This window comes from Rhinolophus sinicus, linkage group LG17 (assembly GCF_036562045.2).
Source record: "Rhinolophus sinicus isolate RSC01 linkage group LG17, ASM3656204v1, whole genome shotgun sequence".
Lineage (NCBI taxonomy): Eukaryota > Metazoa > Chordata > Mammalia > Chiroptera > Rhinolophidae > Rhinolophus > Rhinolophus sinicus.
The window spans coordinates 17,902,090-17,924,249 of record NC_133766.1 but is presented as its reverse complement, the minus strand read 5'-3'; the positions used below and the strand labels follow the sequence as shown (position 1 = coordinate 17,924,249).

The following is a 22,160-nucleotide window of genomic DNA, read 5'->3' as shown; positions in this document are numbered from 1 at the left end:
ACGGAGCACACTCTCCTGTCAGCGGCCCTGGGCACCGCATGAACAGTCGCCCACCCTGTTAGCTCTAGCCAGCTGGGTGCACTCAGGACAAGTTGTGTATGTGTTCCTGTTTATCCTGGAATCTGGCATAGAGGAGGCCGAAACAAATGTTTGCACTGAATTTATTTGAGATGTGTCTCCCATGGGCTCTGAGCTGCCAGGAACTGATGGCTGGGAACGTGTGCTGGGTGCGGCTCTGGGGAGAGGAGCTGAGCTGCTGCAGGACTTGCTTAGATCCCAGAAATCAGAATAGCACTGTAGCCTTTTCAGATAGCCTGTCTCACCTGATGAACTTCTCACTGCCTCCCTGAGAGAAGGGAGATGCAAGTGCTATTCCGTCCACTTTACCTGGTTGCAAACTGGGTCAGAAGTGACTTGAAAGATCTCGCATAGGGACCTGCCAGGACCCCGGCCCAAGTCTGCTGATTCCAATTCCTGTGCTCTTCTCATAGTATTTTGGCTGAAGGAAGCCGGATTCTGGGCAAGAGGAGAATGAGGGAACCAGAAAGGCATTCATCAAAAGCTGCCTGACACCTGTGTCACTCACCAGGGTTCTTTAAGAGCTGATAGGCCAGGGAAAGGGGGAGCAGTGGCCAATGCAGTCTCCGAGGAGGTTTTCCTGCTCAGGTGGTGGCTTTTTCTGCGATTCCTCTCGGGCAGCAGCTTTCACTCTAGAAGAGTGTAGCAGGTGGGTATCTGTATGTATGCTGGGGATAGAGGGGAACATGCCATGGGACAGAAGCCATTCCCGGGGCTGGCAGGCTTCTACCACTGCCGAGGCCAAGGTTGGGTCCCAATTAGTTTGTTGCTTTGCCCAGTGGACAGCTTTATTTGGAGGGTTAGACATCAGTTGACCTAGATGGCCCCCGGCAGCCCTGTCTTGTAAGGAAGTGGGCTGGAGGACCAAGGAGGAAACAAATGTGAAAATACTCATCAGTCCTGATAGAAAGCTGCAAACTCCACTAGCAGTGACAGTGATGAGTTCATTCTGCATGTTGTTACCTGGAGGCAGGGGGTGGTGCTCAGATTGCACTGAAGCAAGAACAGGTACATCCAAATGTGCTTGTAGGGCCAGTGTTAGATGACAGAGCCAGTGGGTGCACCTCCTGGGGTATGTGGGAAGGGGTACCCATCTCACTTACTTTCAGCAGATCCCCAGGCCTCCTGTTTTGTCATGTTCTCCATTACTTCCCTCCTCACAGATTCAGAGCATCCCTGAATATCCCTCACAGCTTTTTGTTGTGTGTTTTTTTTCTATCAAGGAAAAGGTGCTCTCCTGCTCCACGACAGAGTACCTTTCCCCCTACACGCCTGATTCAGCTCTCTCCTCCCTCAGAGACAGTTCCCTCCGTTGCCGTCTTACCACTGACTCCTTCGCTCCCCCACATGCCCAGTCTCTGTTAAATGAGAAGACCCCATGCTTCCCCAGCCCCTCTCCTCTCCTTTCACCGACACGCTTCTGGAAGACTCGCCAGCACTTGCACTTGTGCTGTCGTCTCCCATGTCTCCCATCAATGCTGTACACCTGCTGCATTGCTCAGACCACCCTTTGAAGGCTTCCGGGGCCTGCTAATCCTGCTGTCGCCAGCGGGCTCTGCAGCTGTTGCCATCTCCGTGGAGGGGGCCACACCGTCCCCACTGAGGCTCCCTTACTTGACCTCGAACTCTTGTCCTCCTGCCCTGCAAGTGCCTGTGTGGGGCTGGGTCCTCAGCTGGCTTGCTCTTCCCTATGCTCCTCTCCCTAGAGTTCCCCTCTGCTCCCAAAGCTTAACCAACACTCTGAAGAAAGGGCTGATCACGTCTCCCACCCAGCTCCCTTCTTGGCCAGTTTGATTTCTGATACACAGAATCTTCCCCGTGATAGTTCAGGAGCCCCTTAGATACTGGTCCTGAGCCACCTCTTCCTCTGTTCTCCTAACCTGTGCAGAGATCAGTGCTCACCCTCGGGCGCCCCTGGCCTGGCTGCCCCCGGCCACTCTATCACCAGGGTTGCTACCTGAGTTCACGTGCGCCCGGCCTCTTGGCTGTGCTACCTGAATTGTGCGTTCACTCGCTTTCCTTTTCTTTCTTTCTCTTTTCTCTCCCACATTGATGCAGAGGGGCCTCCTTAATGCATAGCCTGATGGAGACCTACTGTTTTCACTAATGCCGTGTGGAAATAGTGTGGACTTCAGAATCTGGCAGGCCGGGGTTTCATTCTGGATTTATGACTTGCTGGTAGTGGTTGTATGATCTGGACAACTTGCCCAAGTTCTGTGAACTTCCGTATTCCCACCGGTAAGTAGAGACAGTAATCTTGCCCACGTGGGGTTGCTGGAAGTGGTAAATGAGCCAGTATGTACACAGAGCCCTGGTGTTTGGTGGGTACTCAGTAAAGCTGGTTTTCTTCTTCCTTGTGTTTGAGAGCATTAATAGGGAGTTGTAGGGTCTCTGGGGGAGGTTGAAAATGTGTGTCTGGCCGAAAGGCACTGGAATTTAAATTAAAAACTGCTGAGCAAAAGAACTGCCACGTGCCAGGGTAGACCATCATTTAAACTAGCCTGTGGCTGTCGCTTTACAATCTATAGACCAGGCAGACCTCAGGGGCCCGAGTGGGTGAGCTGGGATGGGGCAGGGCATGGTGGGGAGATGCTGGGACAAGCCCTCAGCAGGCGGAGGACAGAGAGAGCGGGCAGCCTCCGATAATGGAAGCCTGGCCCCAAGGGGCAGGTTTCAGGGGCAGGATTCTAGTCTTTAGAATGACTTGTCGTCAGAGCAGTGCAGCCTTGGAGGAAGAATAGCACTGGGCAGGGAGGCAAAACAGGGACCAAACAGAAGAAATAAAATGGGTTTGGGGCACAAAAGACAGGCATTAGCTTCATCACCAGGAGCGGAGCAATTACTCGAGTGGTATCCAACTGTGAAGTCACAGCAGGATGAGGAGTGAGGCTGGCTTGATGTAAAGCTGGCAGCCAGAGCGAGCCCTTTCCATCCGCCCTTACTGAGGGGGATGGCTGGGCACAGGAGCCTGTGTCTGAGCCTCCCTAGAGGGGCCCTAGATGGAGGCAGGTGGATGGGGTGAAGTGAAGCAGGTCATGAAAGCGCCCCTTCTGCCTTCATGACGTTAGGCATCTGAGAAAGAGGCTGGGTGAGGACCTAGGATGCAACCTGGGAAAACTTACCATGACTCCTGGGTTAAAGGCAAAATAATATAAAGTGAAGGCTTACGTGTTAAGTAGATGCAGAATAAAAGAAGTGGTTGACCAACTTATTCCAGGAAGCCCTCCTACGGAATGACGAGGCGAGGACAGGACGGATGGCGGGGAATATTGGACTGTGGGCAAAGGCGTTTCTAAGGGATAAAGGAAGCAGTTGGTACCTGCCTTAAATAAATGGGAAGTAGATTATTTTGGAGCAGATTGATTTCCTTATATTGAGGTGGTTTATTTGAAAAACTAATAATTTGGGATGTTGCTTCAACCTCTCAATAGCACTCCCCGGACGTTTCATAGAAAAGTCCAATGCCACGTATTAGCTACGGGCAGCCAGACACTAAATTCTTTCCATCTTCCCTTCATACCAACAATTCCACATGTCTGACTTCAAGTGATTCACTTCACCAACATTGCATCTTTCTAACGGGTTTGACTTCTCTAGCCCCTGCCTATTCCACCTCGTAACTGTAATGCTCGATTTTCTCAGCAGCAACTCTGTTTACATCAAACAGCGGTAGAGCTTTCCACACCTGACTTACCTATTCTTAGCTTTCTTCACACTATTTCCCCTGCCTAGAATACCTCCTGTTTTAGGCCACTAATTCATGCCCCTTTCACCCCTTTCAAAGAAAACTCAAAATGAGTCTCTAATTAGGAAGGCTTCAGTGTTGAGGGTCGCTACGACCATGCCCAGGTGTGATGCTTTGCTGGGAGGGTTCACAGGCTCCCGCATTTGGCATACATGGATGATTTATGAGAGGGAAAGGCCTCAAAGCAAAATCAGCAAAGGGAACAGGCACATGGGGCGACATCTAGAATAAACCAGGTGGAACCTTCGAAGAGTCCTCCCCCAGTGAAGTCACATAGGTGACTTAATTCTTGCTTCATCCCTCCAGCACTGAATTGTGACAACACGTGGGAAATGTTGTCAACCAGGGAAGCTCATTAGAGACTCGGTGCCCAGGGTTCTTATCGAGGAGGGCTCACAGACACCCTCTGCCTAACATATACCAAAATTCCAGACTTCCAGAAGACAGACAGGTGGTCAGCATAAGCCACAACTGTTTGCAGACAGTTAAGGCACAGTGAGCCACCCTAATCCTTAGAGGAAGCTGCCCCAAACCACCTTCCCAGACATCAGCCAGGGCCCTGCCTCAGTCCTGCTCTGTGAGCTCTTCTCTGCACAGCTTCCCTGCATAACCCCACCTGTCAGAGCCTAACTGGTGATGCCGTGGAGAAAATCGCCCCAGACAAGGAGCCAGAAGACCTAGGCTCCAGCTCAGCATGGCCACTTACTGCTAGGTGATACTTTGAACCCCTCAAACTCCATTTTCCTCCCTCCTGTGGAAAAGGGGAATTGTAATTCTTGTGTGTGGACCTCAAAGGTGACCGCGAGCACCGAGCACGAATGAGATGACGTAGTGTGTCATTCCACCCACCTCTCTGGGCTGAGCCCCACTGAGTCTAAGGCAGTGAGTGAGTGAGCAGCACGGGGCCTGCAGAGGGTGGTCGATATAGTGGCTTGGATGGGAGACAAGCCTGAGAGTGAAGCCTTAGCCAGCATTTACCAGCTTCGTTACCACGAACACAAGACGCAATTCCCCTGAGCATCCAGATTCAATCTGTAAAACGTGAACACAAATAATAAAACTGGTATCCGTACCGCCCTGGGTTGCTGTGTCGAATAAGTAGAACAACCCACGCAAACCTCCTCACCACAGCCTCCAGCCCATTGCAGGCACCCACGGTGACAGCTACTATTTTACTCAAATATTTGAGTGCTTGCTCTGTGCCAGCACCTTGAAAAAGACAAACACAGTCCCAGCTCTGTCTTCTGCTTGCTGGTACAGATTAATATTGAACAGATAATTATACAAAAATGAATTTTAATCATGATAAGGGCTATGAAAGAGAAGTACAGGGTGACAAAAGAACATGTAAAGAGAAAGAAGAACCTAAGCTGGCTGAGAAGGCATGCGAAGGCTTAGCTGAATATGTAATACTTTAGCTGGGCTTGGATGAGTTTAGCTCAGAGAAGTGGGGAGAGGAAATTTCCAGCAGAGATCACAGCATGAGCAAAGGGAGACCAGCCTTAGGGTAAGGGATATAAGGAGGGAAGGTTCTGCACTCAGGAGGAAAGGCGGAAAGACCAGAGACGCTGGGGGATAAAGGGTGGAGCTCACAGATGACCCTGGAGACGTGGGCAGGTGAGAGACTTGGAACCGGAAGGGTAATGGGAGGCTGTGAAAAGATTGTGTGAGTGACAGCAGCTCGGAATTCTCAAAAGCTCAATCTGGTTGCTGTGTGGAGAATGCTTTGGAGGAGCAAGTGGGCTGGTGGACCAGTTACTGGAGAGGAGGGTGGGGAGAATCCACTCTAGGAAGGGAGACCCACTACGCACGAGAAGGCTGCTGCTATGGACAGGGTGGTGGCTTGAATCTGGGGTGGGTGGTGGGGGGTGGGGAAGTAGGTGGGATGTGTCTATGAGGTACATTCAGGGGGCCTCAGTGACCAATTGGATGTGGGGGAGGATAGAGAAGGCATCACCAGAAATGAGGCCAGTTGTCTGGTGCCAACAGCAAGATTAGCAGTGGGTCTTCACCAAGAGGGAGCTGTGGAGAGAGGACAGATCGGTTCCGTTATGGATGTGTGGGCTTTGGAGTGCCTGTGAGACAGTCAGAAGGAGACACCAGGTAGGCAGTAGCACATGTGGGTCTAGACGCAGAGGAGAGGGACCACTGGGAGCTGTTAGCTTGTGCACGCTGTTTGGTGCCCAGACAGTGTGGTGTCAGGGAAGCTAGAGGGAAACAGTATTTCAAAGTGTTGTTTTCTGGGAAGGAGGGCAGTCAACAATGTCTGATGCTGTAGAGGGGCCAGGAAGATGAAGACTGAAAATTGACCATTGGCGTTAGTGACCCAGGAGCCACTGAGATCCGTTTGGGTGGCGTGGTAGGTGTAAGCCAGGCCGGAGGGGGCCGAGGATTGGATTGAAGAGAGGCCAGTGGAGACAGTGTGTGAGGGTGAGGGTAGGTCAAGAAGTTTGGCTGTGGGAGGGAGGAAAGCTCGCATTTTGGGGAAATATGAGAGTGAGAATTTTTGTGTTGCTTTCATCTTAGGAGAGACTTGTGATTGTTTCAGCGCTGGTGGAAGGAGTCAGCCAAAAGGGAGAGCTCGGTGGTGAAGCCGGTGGGATGGGTGATAACCGACATCAAGGACCCCTAAGGAGGCTGGAGTCCAGGAGAGGTGGAGTCTGGCCTAATTCAGAGATCACCTCTGCCATGGCCCTGAGAGGTGAACTGGGGCGTCCCCCGCGGGAGACACGCAGGCATGGTGGCAGGAAGTGGAGGTGTTCTGGTGTGAAGACTTCTGTTTTTTCTCTGTGCAGTAGGAAGTGTGCCGCTAGGATGGGGGGGGGGGGAGTGGTCATGGTTTGTGAAGAAGAGAAAGGTTTAAAATAGATATTGAAAACAACAGCATGAGCTGAAAGGGAAAACCTGGCCCTGCTCTCTCTTATCCGTTCCTATGATCAAGTCTGCAGAAAGGGACCCCGGCAAATATGATTTGAGGTCTCTAGCACCTAGTGGGGCACCTAGGTGAGGGCCCCATACTTGCTTATTGAATTGAATTGTTGGCCTGCCTTTCTTTAAAAATCTTTCTCAGCATTTTCCCCTCCTTCCCAGGTGGCTGGCTCTGGACTGCGGCCGCCTGACCTGAGGCTAGTTCACAGGAGGTGGGAGCATTGCTCAAGCCCCATTCTTCCAGCCCCAGAGGGCTGAACCCTCCCCCTCCTGCCACTGACTACTCCCCGCCCCTGTAGTCAACCATCATTGCCAGCTTTGCCCTTTCTCGCTGTAAGTGGGAGAATTGCAGGACTTTTCAAACAGTTAAGATGACAAGACTTAGGCACTGGGAAGCATGCTCAGTGAGAGACAGGCCGTCCTGCTTTCTGCAGAACACCATCAGGCAGCCGTTCCGTCTTTTCGTAAGTACTTACTGAGCGCCTCTCATGGGCACTGTTCTCAGTGTTGGTACCTCAGTAAACAAAAGAAACATCCCTGCCCCTATGAAGCTTGTACTTGGGCAGTAAAGAAGGAAACACAGAAGATGCTAGATGGTAATAAGTGCTTTGGAGGAAAGTGCTGCAGGCAATGGGGCTGCCAGGCTGCTGCGTTTCCATGGGGGCCAGCGAAGGCCTCACGTGTGCGGTGACATTTGAGGAGATACCTGAAATGAGGGAACAAGCCATTGAGGTGGCAGGGAGAAGAACGTTCCTGGCAGGAGACAGCAAGAAGAAGAAGGCTCTTCTACTAGCCAAGAAAAAGTGTGGCTGGTGTGGCTGGAGCCTGTGAACAGGGTAAAGTGCTGGGAAATCAGGACAGAGAGGCCAGAGGCCAGATGACATGGGGCTCTCTGGACGCTGACTTTATCCTGAGTGAGATGGGGCCATTGGAGTCGAGGAGTGACATATCTGACTTCTGTGTTTAAAAGGCTGCTGCGTTGTGACTAGACTGGAAGGGGCAGAGGCAGAGGTGAGAAACGAGCTCGGAGACTAATGTTGTAGTTGGTGGGGAGATGACGGCGCTTTCACGCGGGTGGCAATGCTGCAGGTGGTGAGCAGCCGTTAGACAAGCCTGGAGCGAGAGCCACCAGAATGCGCTGTTGTGCCACAGACAGTAAGCCAAGGAGAACCCAGAGTTTTGGGTCCATGTAACAGGGTGCTTGGTGGCACCATTTTACTGAGAGGGAGAGCAGGTTGGGCGGGGTTGGATGTGTTACCTTGAGGTGCCTAGTAAACAAATATGGCCTTCGGAATGACTAGGTCAGGGTTGACGTCCCAATCACAGATAGAAATCGGGATATTGCTAGCCTTAGGTGGCATTGAAGGTGGGAGCTGAGATTAGCTCACCAGGAAAATGAGTGTAGATACGAGAGACCAGCCGGCACTCTGAGAGATGGGGAAAGAAGGAGTGGCCAGTGAGGAGGAGAAAGTGACCCAGAAGCTGGTCTGGCTTGGTGCTTCTTGCACAGTAACCAGCTACAGAATCTAGCCTGGGAACTTGTTAAAAAGCAGATTTCTAGCTGTTACTGAGAGATCCTGATTCTGACAGATATTGATTAGGATAGATTAAGCTAGTGTAACAAATAGGCCCCCAAACAGAGGTGCGTCCCTCTGGGTAAGGTGTCCAAATCATCCTTTTCACGCTTCAGAACACATTCTTAGGACCCAACCACGCTGGAAACCATTCCTGGACTTTGTGCAGAGGTGTGATTTCCACCCAGACTGGAAACCCCTTGGGAATGGGAACTGTCTGGTAACTTGGGGTCCTGTACCACTCCCCCCACCGCCCACAATAGAATGAGATGTAGGCCTCTGTGTGCGGCAGGCACTGAATAAATGCTAGGCGTGAAGGATGTTAAATGCTTATTTATGTGACATGTACTGTCATTTATATGGGCTAACACATTTAATTGTAACTCCAAGCCTTAGAGGCAGGTACTATTATTGTCCCATTTTATAGCTGAGGAGATGACACAGGTAAGTGAATGACAGAAGGGACTGACCCTCAGTGGCCTGGTTCCAGAGCTGGTCTCTAGGCTGTACTGCTTTTCATCACGAACCCTCTTTTGGTGCCGGTTGGGATGTGGGACATTTTCCTCTAGCCATGACACAGACCAAAGAGCACTGGACTTGGGGTCAGAAAGGCCAGATTCAAGTTCCTGCCTTGCCATTGCTAGCTGTGTGATTTGGGGCAAGTTGCTTGACAACTCAGGGCCTCAGTTTCCTCATCAGGAATAGGATGATGGTAATATTGCTGCAGAGTTAGTGTGAGAACTAGGTGTGATGTTGTATGTAAAAATGCAAACTGCCAAGTACTAGTAAGCAGTAAGCGTAAGGTCGTATTATATTATTATTGTGTTTGAAAATTAAACCGGAACTCCTAAGATTAGCTGAAAGAGCTGCCTGAGGGGTGTCGATCGTCAGAGACCCCACAGGCCTTGCTTTAACCACAAAGGTTCCTCTATATACTCTTTTATTTGCTGATGTTTCTGCATGAGATTTAGTTTGAGGAGTTTTAGCTTTTAGAAAAACTGTGGCACTCCTCTTTTCTACTCTTCCTGCTTCTCTTGGGTCCCCTTTGTAGGCTCTCCCCCTGCTTTCCCTCTTCTCTTGTCCTAATCAAGCCCGTCAGCCCCAAGAGCCTGACGTCCAGTGTTGCACTGAGGTGCTACAATGTTCTGTGAGCTGCACTGTCGGATGGCCGCCCCCGTGTGAGCTGAGCGTCTGGGGTGTGCCTGGCGTGGTGGACTTCTGGAGGCTTCTCCCCTCCGGGCTGGGGTGAGAGGGCCGCCCCTGGTGCCGTCAGCTTCCTCCCTGGGCCTGGGCCAAAGCTGGCCTCGCTGCTGGCCAGGAGGGGATTGCCCTCCACAGACTCTCCCAGCTCTAGGGCAGTTGGCAGAGGACAGTATGTCACATGTCTGTGGTGAGTTTTGGAGGCACAAACTTAACGCAAAGGTAGCCGCACCAGCATTTGTGGGAAGATGAGGCACAGCTAGAATGATGTTGGCCTTTGGTAGCTAAAAGTCACCAAAAGGTCAAGCCAGGGTTTCTGAATCCTCCTTGGCATGTCAGTTCTGCAGCTTATGGAGGGTAGTCTCAGGGCTCTTCCCTTTCCTAAGAGTACCCTGAGGCCATGGAGGGTGGGGCCCAGCAAAGGTCCAGCCCAGTCCTTAAAAATGCTTCAGAATTCCAGGCTAAATCCAAACTAGGGTCTGTTGGCTGTGTGAATCCCAGCTCCCAAGATGCTTTGGTTGTGGAGCCACTGGGTTCTCCATCACTTTCCGGGTGCGTGTACTCTTGCCTACCAGTCCGTGTGAGAACATAGCGTGGTTAGGAATGGAGAACGGGGAGGGCACCGTGAGTCTGAGGACATGGGGTTGCTACCCACATTCAGTAACACAGCCTGGCTGGGGATGAGGGAACCTTTCAGACGAGGAGATGTGAGAGTTGTGGCGAGAACTAAAGGAAGAGGGCTGACCCAGCCTCAGGGGAACCCCTCAGAGAGCCTCCTCGAGGTGTGGTCAGGGGTGTGGGGAGAGTGAAAAAGTACAGACTCCCCAGCGCCAAAGGATCAGGGAGTTTCAAGAAGGAAGTACCAAATGCCACATAAAGGCCGGGGGGCAACGATTTAGGAGAGACTCATGGGCGAGTCTGATTACATGACTACAGTTTAGATCTTCAAACTAATACAAAATGCTTTTCCAAACTATGCAGAGCCTCACACACACACACACACACACACCCCAACACACAGATGACTCGGGCCCCCTGCCCCCAGGTTGTTCAAAGGCAGAATACAGGTGAACTTGGGAGAGCAGGGAAGGCTGCAGGCAGCTGCCAGTGGGTCTGCAAGCACTGCTCTGGGGCCAGGAGTGGGAGGGGAGGGGATTGGAGAAAGTGGCCGGTGGACATGTTGCTGGGTCAGGATGGTGAGGAATCGGCCACTGTGCTGGATTTGTGTTTCCCCATCCATGTGTGCATGTGGTAGGTTCTCAGCAAAGGAATTAGTGAGTGAATGCATGTTTAGTGGGAGATAGTCCAGTATAACCATGAATTCAAAATAATGCATTGGGTGAACTGAGGAAGAAAATGGGTTTGCAGGATGAAGTAGAGAAATGAGGAAGAGGGCAACAGAAAGGCAGCTCTGGGTGGAGGAAGAGCAGTTAGGGGTTAAGGGTCCCAGGTGAGGGCCATAGGCCTGTGTTGCGGGGGAGGGGTTGGTATCTGGAAAAGCCATGGAGAGATGTCTAGCTTGTGCACGCAAGTGAAGATAAGTCAGCAATGCTCTGTGCCCACCCACAAGGTTACAGCTCTGACCTGAGCCTTAACAAGAGTACTGCCTGTGGGGGAGGGAGGAATGGGGGGATGGGAGGTGAGGGGGTGGGGGACCCAGCTCTGTGATCAGGCCTCATCCAGTCATCACGGTCACTTCTGGGCCCGGACAAGGGGTTGAGGGCAGGAATATGGGGATACAGAAGAAGCAGAGTCTATTTATAGCAAACAGGTGAGTGAGAAAACACGTGGCAGCATGAAAACAACATATTTTACCTTGCTCTTGAGGGGGCCGAGGGAGTTGTCTTTCCCTTGACCTTGTCTTCAGGAAAAGGGATTAGGCTTTCTCCCTGCGGTCCCCGACGACTCCTGCCACCTCTGCCTTTGCCCTCACTTTCCATTTCTCCGTGAACAGCACCACCTGTGCCTCGGAGTCCAGGCCCAAATCCCAGAGCCAGCCTGGGTTCCTCCCTGCCCTCGGGCGTCAGAGCCAATCACCGAGTCCTGATTCTACCATGAAACCCCCGGGTTGCTCCGTGTCCCCGTCCCCACCATAGTCCAGGCCTGTGCCATCTCTCCCCATCTACTGTAACATCTCCACCAGGATGGACATCAGCCTTCTCACGATTCTGCCCGCTGCGCCCACGGTCCCTTCTCATTTAGCGTCTGGACTGGCCTTTTTAGATTCCAAAGCAGACAGTGTCACTGGCTCCTTACAACACTTGTGCTGCTTCCCATTGCTCTGCTCTTAGAATAAACCCAACTCCTTTTCCTTCCCGGCCCCTGTGGTCTGGCTCCTGCCCTGTCTCTTACTGCCCTGCCACTTGTCCCTGACACCTGGGCAACACTGGCCTCCTTTCTGTTTCTCAAACACGGCAAGCCCTTTCCCAAAACTGATTGTTAAACTTGCTGCTGTCCCGTCTGCCCGGAATGTCCTTCCTGCCAACCCTCAAACTTGCTCCTTCTCATCTTCCAGTAGCTGCTCAAATGTCACCTCCTCCAGGAGGCCTTCCAGTCCTCAGTCGCTGCCCCTTTTTCTCTATCTCAACATCCTGTTTATTTTCTTCAAAGAACTCATCACAGTCTATGATTACCTCTTTTATTTGTTACTCCCTTGTCTTCTCCATTAGGTTGTGAGCCCCACAGGAGCAGGCTTGGACCATCTCTGTCTTGTTCCTCCCAGGCCCCTGGAGCCTGATACAGTGCCTGGCCTGTCAGGCAGACAGATTATCCTCAGTGGGTGATGCTGACGGAGCGGCTCTGGGCAAATGCTTAATAATAACCATGTGCCCTCACAGCAGTTACTGCGCGTCACCATTATAAGCTCGTCATGCAGGGCGGTGGAGGAGCAATCTTTTCCTATAAAGAACTAGATAATAACTAGTTTAGGCTTTATGGACCATATGGTCTGTGGTGAAACTGCTGAACTCGACCACAGTAGCACAAAAACAACCATAGACGATTTGTAAACAAATGAGCATGAGTGTGTTCTAATAAAACTTTATTTACAAAAACAAGTGGTGGGCCCGCCAACCCTTGATGTATATTAACTAATCTTCAAAAATTCTACTATTATCATTGTCACCATTTTACAGATGAACAAACTAGAAAATGGTGACAATGATGGAGAGACTAAGTAAGTTGCTGAGGTCACATGGCTATTCAGCAATGGAACCGGGATTTGAGCCCAGGCAGGTCCACTCCAGAGTCCATGGTGGTAACCATCATACCACACAGCTCTTGGCAGACCTTGGAAAGGCCGGGAGGAACCCCAGGTCCTCCTTACTCCTTGACAGCCTCCACTGCTTCCTAGCCATAGGACCTCCCCAAGTCTTCTTTAAAAAATGGGGATGATAATAATAATAATATACACATCATATGGTTGCTGTCAGGATGAAAGCGAGACGATGCATGTAAATTAGTTGGCTCTGAGCCTGGACACAGCCTCCGTAACTGTAATCCTGACTCATAGCCAATTCCAGTCCTTAACTTCCATTCACATCTTTTCATATTGTCCCCTTGTCCTCTGTCTGCCTCATTCACATTTGTCCTAGGTGCCTTTCATGGCCCTGCTCCCAACAGCGCTTTTCCACTGAGGCCTCATTTCAATCCTCAATTTCCCTTGTTATTTACCAAACATTGACTGAGTACTCTGTGCCAGGCAGAGGGCTGGCTGAGAATCTGGGACCAATGAGGATAGCCCCTCCGTTGAGGAGCTTTTTGCACCGACCCTAGATGGCAGTGGGGACTGTGACAGAGTTGGAACTGAGGGGGGGGGGGGGGGCTGAGAGTCCTGGAGTCAGAGCTCCCTAAAGAGGAAGAAACTCTCGTGTGGAAAGATCAGTAGTGTTTTGTTGGTGGTGGTTTTTTCCCCCTCTTGGTCGAAGTTCTGAGAGCAAATCTAAAAAGTCTCCTGTAGCCTCAGAGCCAGGTGGACTCTGGATGGTTCTGAGCATGAGAGAGAGTTCCATTCGAGGCTTCCCTATGAGTGACACTGACATTTAAGACGGCAGCAGCAGGATGCAGGAGAGGGGGCCGGGGGTGGGGGTGGGGGGTGGGGGGGCCCTTTAGCCCTGGAACCGCCTTCTCTTCACCAGCAGTGTCTGGGTGCATCCCCAGGCAAATGAGGAACCAGAGGTTCCCTGATGACTTGGAGAGAAGTCACAGTTGTCTTCAAAGGAATGGGAATCGTGACCACATCATTCTCTGTCCTGTGCCGTGGTGGTTGTGTTGAGCTGTGGGAGCAGCGGCGAGGAAGACGTCAAGGGCTGGAGCAGAGGCCTCGCTGCTGTCTTGAGGGCTTTCTTCTTCAGAGGAAAGATCTTTCTGGGCTTTGCAGACAGAGGCTTTGGTAAAACCTTTGAGCCCCTCAGTTCTCCCTTGTGGCGTGGAGACAGCACACTAAAGTGGTTTTCTTCTTTTTCTTCTGCCGCCTCCATCTGCTCCTCCTCTTTTTCGTCTTTTAAATTTTCCTGGTAGTAACTATTCTTCCTAGAAGAGCAGAATCTCAGAATTCAGGGGCCAGAAGCAACCCTGAGTGAGCAGCTGGCACCCTAGCAGAGCTATTCCCTTGAGTATTGCCCAGGGCAGAGCCTCCTTGGGTCACTGCATCTTGGGATTTGACATTTTTACTTTTCCTCATTGCAACCTACAATCTCTCCTCCTTTAATTTAACCCCAGGATCCTTCACTGGGTCTTGGGTGGGTTTGGGGAGTAACGTATTTGCACCCGGCCTCTGTATCAGATGTGAGCAGTAGAGTTGACTCCTTACGTTCCTGGCAGGGCCTGAGCAGAGCTGGGAAAGAGCAATTGGCCTCTAGCAGCCCGTCCTCTGACTGGCAGCTTCATTGGCCAGTGTGGTGTTGCCCCTCGCTTGCCCATGGCTCAAGGCCCATCCTGGGGCGCCAGGCCTGTAAGTTTCACCTCCCAGAGCAAGCCATCTCTCCTGACTCCACAGCCCTCAGTCCCGTCCCTTACAGGGGCAGTGGGGGGAGGCTGGAGGCCTCTCCATAGTCCTCAGATTCCTCCCTGGCACTGCCGTGCATGTCACCACATCTCCTGGACCCTAAGAGTTTTTGTCGAATCCAGTCACTTCAGTGGGGATCTCAGGCCTAGTTGAGGGGGAGGGTCCCACCAGGCTGCATGAGGGTTACTCTGGGGAAGCAGCACTGATTAAATCCCAAACAGGGAGTCCCACAGGGCTGTGCTGCAGCAATGGGTGTGGGTGGAAGGACCAGGCGACAGGCTTCAGGACTGGCTTTGAGGAGTTTTCCCATTGCTGTCTCCCTAGGATGTCGTCTGTCTTCAGATCTTATTTTCCTGACGTAGATCTAAACCTATTACGTCAAATGCAATCACAAAAACGACCCCAGAATTATTTGTAAAGTGAAAAATATTTTAATGCTCTGGGCAGTTGTAAACTAATCATTGATAGATACCACAAAGGAAATGTGGCCGTTGCTAGGAATCGTACAATTTATTTTGGGAGAAATGTTAGATGTCAGCTGGTCTGACTCACCCTCGTTCAAGGCCGTCCTTAAGACACCCCGCCTGGATATGCCTCCTCCTAGCATCCTTTGCGTCCTCTGCTTCTCTCCCACGTCCCATTGGTGCCATCACTTATCCAGGCTTCCAGACCGCAACCTGGGCGTCATCCTCCACTGTCCTCTCCCTCTGCCTTTCCATCGAAGCCGTTTCTAAATCTATGTGTTTTCCCTTAGGAATGCCTCACAAACATGGCTTCTTCTGACCACTGCCTTAGTTCAGGTCTTCGTCCTCCTTTGGTCTGTGTGGTAGCCTCTTCCACTAAATTCCCTGCATAGGCCTGTTCTCTGTGGTTATCATCCCTAAAAAGGTCAACACCATGGGGTAGAAGTTGGAATTCCCGACGGTGGCATGCATTCAGGACTCTCCACAATGTGCTCCCCCCCTCTCTACACTTACAGCTCAGAGACCTTTCAGGTGTTTCAGACAGGGTATTTACTTCTACAGGAAATAGCTACACAGGTGATGGCAAAGCTGGGAAGCCAACAGTGAGGCAACTCCAAGATGAGTCATAACAGGAAGCTGCCCACCATTTCTAGAACTGAGAGGACAAAGGGAAGAGATGGTGTTTCCAGAGCTTAAGAGCTGGCGACCACAGAGGGCTGCCTGGTGGAAACTAGTCCACAGAGCAGGCGTTATCTAGTGGTGATTCTAGCCATGGAGGAGACCCAGTCAATGTTGAGATTATGCCCAACACCCCCCGACAAGGGAGAAATACTCTGGCTTCTCCCTCCCTCCCACCCTTTAGTCTCCTACAGTGCCTCTCATTGGCTGAACCCAACCAGAATCGAGGGAGCCTGGGAAACAGTTTGTGGGAGTCAACCCTCACCCTACCTTATGATGCAGACCAGGGCAGAAGAAGAGCAGAGAGTGGCTCTGAGAGCAGACAGGCAAATGACTGGCATGTGCCCTTAATTCCACTTCAGCTACAGTTAATTATTAAACATTCCAGAATTTTTATGATACCTTCTGGGAAACTCTTTTATCACCTTCATCTAGAAAGTGCCTCTTCCTCTGCAAGACCAGCTGAGATGTTTTCTCCTCTGTGAAATCAGCAGACACCTCAGAATGTGTTAGCTACTCCTCACCTGGGCTCCAACAGTTCTTTGTTAAATCTCTCTGTCACCAGGGTATTGTAATGTATTGTCCCATGTCTGATTTCCTCTGCTCAACTTGGAGACCCTCAAGGGCAGATAGGCTATCACGGGCCTCTGCCTTCTCAGCACTCAGTCCAGGACATGTATGTACTGAATCTGTGCAGGGATGTACAAATGAGGAGATTGTGGGGCTGCCTGCCCAACGTTTCACAGCTGGTGAGAGACAGAGCAGGAACAAAGCCAGTTCTCTGGCCCTGTGCCCTTTCTACTCTGGGATTTGATCCGTAGTCACCAGAACTCCCAAGAATTAGAAGTTGAAAACCCTGGAGACCTAGTTCCTGGGCTTATGTCTTATAAAGTACAATGTAATATGTAAAAATATTCCCAACTTTTCCAGACCTTCATTAATCTAAACAAGATGCTGGGGGACTGTGGCCAGACCGACAAGGACGCACCTTCTATGTGAAACCTGAGACTGAATTCTGCTAGATATGTGTCCTTTGTATTGTAACCAAAAGCCCAACTCATGCTGCTTCAGAATGTTAGACTATTTATTATGCGTTCCCCAAAAATGAATCAGAAGGAACATGTAAATAAAGAGTATCAGTCATGACATCTACAGTTTTCCTTCAGCGTTCTAGAAAATTCTCACGGGAAAGATGCATCAGTTTATGAAGCTGAAACATGGTGTGTAAAAGAAACTCAAGGAGAGTTCTCCTGGAGCAGATGAGATGTGGTTTTCTTTTGTCTGTTTTGGTTTGAGTTACTAACTCCTCAACAGGAGGACAACGTTCTACTTTCCTTCGATGGCAGGAATAGGTATTCTGAACTGCGGTAAGGAGATACACAAGGTCTACTAGTACTTATGATGGCTTTATTTTCTTATTTGTAAGAACTGACTCTTTTGCTGTTCCTGTTACCTAAGCTATTATACCCAAAGGGGAAAGATTTTAATCAAATGGAACTCTTATTCATTTCCACTAAATAACTGCCAGGGAATGACAGTGTACCAGCTGCAAATGTTGAATTAATTAGAGAAATGTATTTGTTAGAAATGTCAGCCTTTGCAGTTCTATTATTGGGGCTCTCATGTCAGCGAGAACAGTGAATTGATTGCATTTGTGGAGCTGGGTCGCAGGCCTGAAGAACTTCAGAGGAAGGACACAGACCCCCATACAGCTCGGTTTATATACAAGAACATGGCCTCGTATACATCTAAAGTCCATATTGTACAGCAGAACAGAAGTGCTTATTTCTAAAAGGTCTGAGATAAAAACTCCATTTCGTGCAAATAAACACTGGACAAGACGACACATTAGAGTGTGAACAAGGTCAGCAGATGGCTTAGGCTTGCTGACTAGGGCCAGGCAAGACACACAGTGGAAAGAAAAGGTAGGATGGGGCATCCGGTCCTTAGGCCTCTGCTGGCTGTTCCCCCGGGCCAGGAGGCTGTCTGTTGTCTGTGAGGGTCCGCACCCTCACAAATACTGACAAAACCCAGGCCCGCCGGCAGCCTGATAGAGCAGTGGCTCCCCAAGTGTGCTTCTGACACCCCGGGGGTGCCAGAGCAGCTCTGACGAAGAAGGCAGCTCGTGGGCTCTTATTTAATTCAAGTATGTTCAGGCACAGAAATTGGCAGATTTTACAAACTGGAGTTTTTCCCCTAGAAGAGCAGGTTGTTAAACATTTGCCATCGCAGCACTGCCTGGGACTCCTTGAGACCCTTTCAGGGGATCTGCATGGGCAAACTATCTTCATAATAATACTAAGATATCATTTGCCATTTTTACTCTCCTTCTTTCATGAGCATACAGTGGTGTTTTTCAGAAGCTACATGTCGATGATATTGCCACAGATTGAGTGCGGGAATAGATAGGAAAATCCAGCTATCTTCTACTAAGCCCAGAGATGTACAAAAATATAAGACAATGCCACTCTTCTCATTTTCTTTGTTTTGGAAAATGGTTATTTTTCATAAAAATATTGTTTATGTTAACATATAACTGGCTCATGATTATCTTAAAGTAAATTAATGAAATATTTTTTTTTATTTTCTCAACTTTAATCTCAAATATGATAAATATTGATAGATATAACCCAGATAAAAACTCTTTGGGGTCCTCAGTAACTTTTTAAGAGAATTTTTTTTTTTTTAGAGCAGTTTTATGTTCCCAGCAGAATTGAATGGAAGGTACAGAGATTTCCCATAGGCCCCTGCCCCCACACATGCACAGCCTCCCCTATTGTCACCACCCCCCATCAGAGTGGCACATTTCTTATAGTTGATGAGCCTACATTGTGTAGGGGAGGAAAACAATTTTCCCTCTACCCTTCTGAGTTCTTAGCCAAGACAGATTAATAAGAGAAAAAGAAACAAGCTTATACATACTGGGGGTGCCAAAAAAATGGATACACATGACTTGTAGTCATCTTTTGTTATCAGTATATACTGAGTATTACAATTTTAATAGTTTTTTCCTTTCTTACAATGTGTATACATTTTTTTGGCACCCTCCGTATATATCATGTATACAGGGGATAACCTGGGAAAAATGAGTAACTCTCCAAAGTGGCTTAGAATTCAGATTTGAACACCATTTTAAGAGGGAAAGGGGAGGAGGATGTAGGCCTCTTAGGGAGAGTAAATGGTTTTTAGGAAACATGAATGGGCTCTTAGGAGAAAAGGTGGACGACATGAGAGTTTGTGACAAAGTTTGTCTGGATATTTCTGGATATTAACTTCTAGTTTCTTCTCCTGTGATGAGTCAATCTTCCCTGGTTGATGAAACTCCCAGAAACGAGATTTGTGATCATTGAGTTCCTTTTGAAGGATCTGTCTTTAGGCAGATAAAGTGTTCCAAGTGTGCCTCCATTTGCTGTTCGTCAAGTGTCTACAGTTCAAAATAATCAACGTACCAATGCAGCATATTTTGGGGTGGCAGGTCCTGAATTCCTACAGTTACATTTTGGGGTGGCATATTCTGCTACCCCAATTCCATAGTTTACATTAGGGTTTATTCTTACACTCTATGGGTTGGGACAAATGACCTGTATCCAGCATTGTTGTATCATACAGAATAGTTTCACTACCCTAAAAATCCTCCATGACCCACTTATTCATCTCTCCCGTCCTCCATCCTAATCCCTGGCAACACTGATCTTTTTACGGCCTCCATAGTGTTGCCTTTTCCAGAACGCCATATAGTTGGAATCATACAGTATGTAGCCGTTTCAGATGGGCTTCTTTCTCTTAGTTATATGCATATTTAATGTTCCTTCATGTCTTTTCATGGCTTGATAACTCATTTCTTTTTAGTACTGAATAATGTGCCATTGTCTGGATATACTGTAGTTTATCCATTCACCTACTGGAGGACATCTTACGTGGCTTCTAAGTTTTGGCAGTTATGAACAAAGCGCCAATAAATATCCACGTGCAGGGTTTTATGTGGACATAAGTTTCCAGCTGTTCTGGTAAATGCCAAGGAGTGCGATTGCTGGATCAGATGGTAAGAGCGTGTTTCATTTGTAAGAGATGGCCAAACTGTCTTCCGAAGTTACATTCCTATCAGCAGTGTATAAGAGGACCTGTCACTCCACGTCTTCGCCAGCGTTTGGTGTTGTCCGTGTTCGGATTTTGGCCATTCTCATAGGTGTGTTGTGGTAGCTCACTGTTGTTTTAATTTGCATTTCCCTGATGACATATGATGTGGAGCATCTTTTCACGTGCTTGTTTGCCATCTGTGTATCTTCTTTGGTGAGGTACATTTTGGATAACAGTCCTTTATCACATGTTCTCCCAGTCTGTGGCATGTCTTCTCATTCTCTGAAGAGTATCTTTCACAGAGCAGAAGTTTTTAATTTTATTGAAGTCCAGCTTATCAATTTTTTCTTTCCATGGATTGTGCCTTTGGTGTTATATCTAAAAAGCCATTGCCAAACTCAAGGTAATCTAGATTTTCCTTCTGTGTTATTTTTTTAGGAGTTTAGTAGTTTTGCATTTTACATTTAGGTCTATGATTCATTCTGAGTTCATCTTTGTGAAGGGTGTAAAGTCTGTGTCTAGATTCATTTTTTTTTTTTTTTTTTGGCATGTGGATTCACAGTTGTTCCAGCACCATTTGTGAAAACACAATAGAATTGTATTGCCTTTGCTCCTTTGTCAAAGATCCTTTATGTGGGCCTATTTCTGGTCTCTCTATCCTGTTCCATTAATCTACTTGTCTGTTCTTTCACCAATACCACATGTAATGCCTTGATTATTATAGCTGTATAGTAGCTCTCAAAGTCGGGTAGAATCAATCTTCCAATTTTGTTCTAATCTTTCAATAGTGTGTTGGCTATTCTGGGTCTTTGGATCTTCAATTTTTAAGAGTCTGAAGGTGGGGCCCTGAGACCAAAAAGTTTGAGAACTGGTATTGAAGGGAAAGATGGACAACCACACAGATGAGTGCATTAAATGTCTTGTGCTAGGAAAGAGGATAGCATGTGAGCGGAGGGGAATCTGAATTAAGTTTTGTACGTCATACTGTTCTGGGGGCTCAACCAGCTTGTTGCTTTAGGGTACATCCCTGAGTCCAAATTCAGATGCCATGTGATGCAGACATGAGCCTGGTCTCAGGAGAGAATCCTAGAGAGGCATAGGACATGAATTGTCAGCCTCCCTGGGACTGGAAAACACAGGACAGAGCAGGGCAGTCTGGAATTGGTCTTCTCTGAGAAAAAGTCTTGCTTATTAGGGTTGTATATGTAACTCAAGTGCCATACCTTTTCATCTTCATAACTAAAGCTCGTTAGCTCTTAAGAGTAAACCATGTTAAAAGGGGAACAATTCACATCTGTACATCTCACCTACCACCCTTGAAGTTCTGCAGGAAACCAATGCAGAGAAGAAAAGGTGGGCCTTTGATCTCAAACCCCAGAACAACAAAAAAAAAAGAATCCCTTGGTCTCTTGGATGCCTCCAGAGAGAAAGATATATTTGCTGAAAGAGGCCATTTCCTTTCTCTGCTCCCTTCACCCAGGCCACCCCCCAAACTCAGACTACTCCCGCAGTGAGAGAGCCTAGCAGCTGACTTGAGGAAAGCTGAGAGTTGAAGGGTCAGGGTGCACAGCTGCTCCCAGGCCCAGTGGACCTCACCAGCTGCAGGAGAATCATGAGGGAATTCCAAGAGCAAGTCAAAGCACTCAAGCCCCAGGCCAAGCCTTCCTGCTCCCCAGCCATGTGGAAGCACGTCACCCCCAGGGACTGCCCCAGATGGCCTCCCACCCATTAACCATTTGCCAGACATTTCCCCAGGCACCACTTCTGACACTGTGTCAAAAGTAACAGAATTCCTGCTGGGGAGGCAGGGTTGTTGTTAACCTGGGAACCACTGGTGGGTTCAGAGGGTCCCTAAAAGTCCAGACGTGTGTGCTATTTTACAGGGAGAAGGTCTAGAGTTTTCATCAGATTTTCAAAGGCAGGGGGAGGTCCTTGCTCAAAAAAGGTTAAGAATCCCTATGTTAGAAGCCAATACTCCTTACAGCTGCTCTGTTGAGCATTTTTCAAAAAGTGCATTTAGTAACATCAGTTCAACAAATAGCTTAGTGTTCTCCATGCCTGGCTCAGTGCTAAGGACTGGAGATGCAACAATGAGCAAGACCAGATGCAATCTGTGTGTCATTAAGGGACACAGATATAAATCAAATAATCACACAAACACATGTCAAATTTCAAATCAAGTATTGCTCTGAAGGAAAGGAACCTGGTTCTATGATGGATATAACAGTGGGTGTTTAGTTTTTCTTTTTCTGTATTTATTTTTGAATAGGTAATGCATTCATGTTCAAAAATTCAAAAGGATTATACAGTGAAACTCCCTTCCCCCAACCACCCTTATCCCCAGCCACTCCCTGGAGGCTATGCAAATTCTCCAGACTGGTGAGTGGGCCTCCTGCTGTTAGACCAGAGAC

At 48.9% G+C, this 22,160-nt stretch overlaps 1 protein-coding gene across 5 annotated transcripts in view; it reads left to right on the top strand.

Annotated features, from left to right (window-relative positions):
* The window catches only part of TRAF5 (TNF receptor associated factor 5), a 44,683-nt gene that overhangs the window by 2,500 nt on the left and 20,023 nt on the right, over nt 1-22,160 (top strand). Inside the window, exons 2-3 of one of the 5 annotated variants that reach the window (XM_074322000.1) lie at nt 2,137-2,316; nt 6,350-6,524. The exons of 2 other annotated variants lie outside the window; for them this stretch is intronic. The gene's annotated coding sequence lies outside the window, so the exon portion shown is untranslated. Of the gene's footprint in view, nt 1-711; nt 728-2,136; nt 2,317-6,349; nt 6,525-22,160 lie in introns of those variants that run through there. 2 more of the 5 variants (XM_074321999.1, XM_019738106.2) reach the window with 2 other exon arrangements.